The sequence below is a fragment of the Ischnura elegans genome, chromosome 6, assembly GCF_921293095.1.
Source record: "Ischnura elegans chromosome 6, ioIscEleg1.1, whole genome shotgun sequence".
Classification (NCBI taxonomy): domain Eukaryota; kingdom Metazoa; phylum Arthropoda; class Insecta; order Odonata; family Coenagrionidae; genus Ischnura; species Ischnura elegans.
Window position 1 is genome coordinate 87,484,214 of NC_060251.1, and position 4,861 is coordinate 87,489,074.

The following is a 4,861-nucleotide window of genomic DNA, read 5'->3' on the forward strand; positions in this document are numbered from 1 at the left end:
CTGGCTCCTCTGGAGGGGGTCAAGGAGCGCACTTTTAAGCTTCTGATACAAAGTTGCTGGACGTGACGGCGGGAAAGGGCCGTAGCCATGGGAATCGGCTGCTTCAACCGCCCGAGGAAAGACAAATTGTGTATATTGCGTGGAGGGAGGAGAGGCAGAAATGTATGCAACGAAAGCGAAGAATTGAACTGAAGGAACACGTGATATTTTGATTTTAGCCTCTACTAAAGGTGCCTCTCAAAGTAATTTATACCTACTAACACCGAAATACACCGTTACCCAAGAGCAGTGGCGGACCCCGGAAGGGGGATACTAGGTAGGGGGGCTTCGAGGCTTGTACCAACACTTTAAGGTCGTCTCGGGGCTCTCCTCTCCTGTATATTGCGACAACTGAACAAAATTACCATTTTATTTAGAGTACATTGGATATTCGGGAGGGGGCTATAGGCCCCCTGCAGGGGCGGATCCAGGATTTATTTCTGGGGGGGGGGGGGCACAAAGATACCTCGTAAGACAAAACGAACCCAATGATAATGGGACCGTATTAAAAATCTTCCATATTTTTTAAAAGTCTGGGAGGGGGGAGGGGGGCACGCCCCCGTGCCTTCCCCCCCCCCTAGATCCGCCTATGGCCCCTTAGCCTCTCTCAGGATCGGTCACTGCCTTACTCTTTCACTTTCCTAATTACTGCATGTAACAAGTAATTTTGAAAGCGGACACGCGCTCGAATGCACCCGAAGGTGCATTCAGGGGCGCCGACTTATAAAAAATATTGGGGGGGCCCACATCGGAGGTCTTGCACCAGGAAGAGGTTAAATTGAAAGTGTGTCGCAGCACCGAAACACTACCATGATTCACACCACTTGATTCAGTTAACCTGCTTAACCTTATAATTATTTATTTCAACACTCATTGTTGAATTTATTTTAAAAGGTAACTATCGTCAAGCATGGGAAATAAAAATCACCATTATATTTTTGTGATTTCACAAAGCATAATATAACTTAATTATTTTCTTGAATTATTGAGGGGGCTCCGCCCCCCTCAGGCCCCATGGAGTCGGCGCCACTGGGTGCATTAGTATTACCAATTGGTATTTACACCAAGGATGAAATTCAATATGAAGATCAAAATCATTTGGCTTCGCCGTAAGACTATCTCCAAGCACTATGGGGAAGAATTGTTCTGCAATATGGACTTCCTGCCACTAATAATATTGGGTCAAATTTTCACTGTGTGTAGTATGTTACCTTTTAAATATTTATTTTAATTTTTAAGGTGGATCTACATTATAACATAAGTTTTTGTTTCACCTACTTAACAATGTTTTAAAATAATTGATGAATTACAGGGGCTGATTTCGGGGAGTATCAACGGTCATGACCTACCCAAATTTTACCAAAACTTTTCATTTTTATTAGTTTAATAGCTTTTTATGCTCGTAAAAGAGTAAATGGAGTGTATGTGCAAATGCAAGTCCCAACTACAAGTGACAAACGTGAAAGACGTTTGTGTTGTAATTATCACAGAGCATAGCACTCCCTACAAAATATTTTATACGGGAGAACGCTCCTCTTTCCCATAGAGTATTACATACTCCCCGTTCTCAGGTTAAGACCCACCCCCCAAATTTGATGCTATATCCACCCCTGGATGAATATTGTCTACTCATGTCAGGCTTCAGACACATTATCGCTGCTGGGTATTGCATGCAACCAAGGCGCCACAGTAAGAAATGAACCACCACCCCCAAAGCAAATGCCAAAATTCGCCCCTGCCCGACCTTCTCATCGGGTGATGGTTTATGATGACTCCGACGCTGTCAAATAGTACATATGTCATGGACAATACGTGGACGCTTTGAAAGGAGGACGAGAGAAGACTGAAGGCGATCGAGATGTGGGTGTGGCGAAGAATGGAGAAGGTGAAGTGGACGGAGAGGAGGAGAAACGAAGAAGTGCTGGACTTGGTGGGTGAGGAGAGTCGGCTTTTAGATGAGATACGGAGGAGAGAGAAAGTATGGATGAAGGGAATACTTAGCGGGGAGGAGAGGTTGAAAACGGTGTTAGAGGGAAGAATGTTAGGTACACGACGGAGAGGAAGGTAGAGAATAGAATTTTTATATAGAATAAAGGGGAGTAGGCACTGTGAATTGACAAGGGGATTCCATGAAGGAGGGGAGGCTGCCAGCATGCATCTTAAGCACTCCATGCAAATCTACCTTAATTGGTGGAATACTTTATTAATAAGCTGAGGGGTGCATTGCGCACTTTATTTCATGGTACTCTAGCCAATCGGCAATCCACTCCAAACGTGTTCTCATAATTTAACGAAAAAAAGCCCTTTAAATTGCGCCATGACACTACAGGAAGACTTTTTGGGTGAAGAATTGGCATTAAATGTACGCGTAAAATAAAATCCGTGATGTTGTCATGCGTCCGCTTCTTTTGTCTGTCCACGCTCGTAAGCATCAAGTTCATTCGTTAATGAGTGTAAAGTGAAATTCGTTCATGAGATGTTTTGTCAGAATAAAGTAAAATTCATTTAGTAAGTACTCATACAATGCTTCCTAGATTTTCGTAAGCATAAACAATGCTTAGAGACTTGCAGTTTATGAATACATGCGCGCTTGAATTTTGCGAGCACATGATACAGTCAGTGGCGCCGACTCCATGGGGCCTGAGGGGGCCCGAGCCCCCTCAAAAATTCCTTACGGGTGTGAGGAAAAAATGTATCAGGCTTGTCGATTTTTCCCCGGAGTGCCAGGTATCGAGATTCGAGTTATCAGGGCTTTAATGTTGATCATATGACTCTTATGTAATTCTTAAAAAATTCTTAAAAAAACTTAAAACTCACTACTTATAAAATTTCCCGGGGCAAGATCCCCGGTTCGGCCCCCCCAATATTTTTTGTAAGTCGGCACTCCTGGATACAGTGTGCCGGCTGGTCGTCGATGATTACAATTTTCTATTCTTTCCTAATTGTGTCGCGTCGCCCCTTCGTTCTCAAGATTGAGTATAATGAATTAGAATATTTCCACAAAAATTTGAAATGCATCCTCAAAAGGCAATGACAAAAGTGCATCACATTCAAAGTGCAAAATGTATATTTTCAAAATTCATTTTCATTCTGTTATTAAGGCGTGTTTACTCGATACATTAACACGTACGAGTTAATGTCTGTTTGCATGAATGATTCTTGTGGACCGGAACGGAAAATGTACGAATGCCTGAACCAAATTAGAACAGGTTCTATTTTCTGTCCATGCATTCGCACAAGCTGGGTGGTTACACGTTGCATTATGGCGTTCATTCTCGCGATCATACATTTAGACATTATTCCGCACGTGTTAATGTACCGTGTAAACAGGTCTTTAGAGTCATATCAGTTTTATTTGATTCGCTAGGCAAGTTTTTATGTACCTACATGTGTTTTTTTCTGAGGGAAAATCACCCCTTTCCATCCGAAATTGAATGCAGGGGTCTGACATGTGTATGCAGTGGAGGAAGCAGGGGGGGGCATCAATTAATTACGTGAGGCGATTTTTGGACATTTCCCTTCCCCCGAGATATCGTGAGATTTGGCTCGACCCCCTCCAATCTCACATGAGATTAAACGATTTTAATTTCTCCTGGTGAATTACAATGATTGATTCTTTTCGGGTTCTCTACCAGGTTAACTCAGTCGTATATGACGACGTTTCGCAAGACGACTTGTTAATCCACTACTCAGGTCAATAAACTATTTTAGGAAATTCGAGACTAATATGACGCCATCAATTAACAAGCGTCCAGATATTTACATGTTGAAATATTGCTTATTAGGATAGTGAAATAAAAAAATACATAGGAGGGCCACCATGAAGATTACTATATTTAAAAAAAAAAGGGAGAAAAGTCGTCCTCCGAAACGTCGGCCTATACGACTGAGTTAACCGAGGAAGAATTCATCCCGTGAGATTGTTCAAAATGCGTATTGTCAGTGTAAATATATTAATCAATGCTATAAAAAAAACAATTTGTTAATAATTATTTACATTTAAAATTAGTTAAGACTAGTAATTAATATTACTAAGTCCGCAATTCTACACTTTCTTGCGGAAAAAATTACGTGATACTTGCCAGGACCCCCCTAACCCCCACGTGAGATTGGGTGAGAATCGGCTTGACCCCCTCCCCCCCCGTAAACGCCTCACGTAATTAATGGATGCCTCCAAGGGTCGTAGTTCTTTTCGGGCTGAGGGGAGCGTATATTTCCTTTCCGCTGAGCCTTGGTGGTATACAATACCCCTCATCGATATTGCAATTGAGGTTTGATATGCGTTGACGGCTTTTAGACTTTCATTAATAATGTTTAAATATTGCTCATTAAAATGGTGAAAATAAAAACATACATTGGAGGGCCACCATCAAGATTACTATATTTTCAAATTTTCCAAAAATTACGCGGGGAGCTCCCCTCTCCTTCTCTCTCCTGCGTTAATTCGCCGTTACCGTAGCAATGAGCCCTTCAAAGTGATCCGTTACTCGCGAGGGGCAGGCGTTCACTCATTGAACTTCCAAACAATGCCCCTATTTGATCAAACATGTGACGTCATCCGAGTTGGAGCCCGAATTCGGAAATACAGAAGTATACATAGGCGGATTTAGGGGGGGGATCAAGTGTCCCCCCAGGCGCTGAAAAAATGGACAAATTTTTGGAAAACGGTTATCATTTCGTTCGTTTAGCTCTGTGTATTACGGAACAACAATCATTTAATTTCATATTTATAAATTTTACATTAAAATAAAGAGAATTTTTCGTTCAGTAATCGTTAGTTCTTGTTTTTCATCTCGAGTATTAGAGAGTTTGCCAGTCAGAC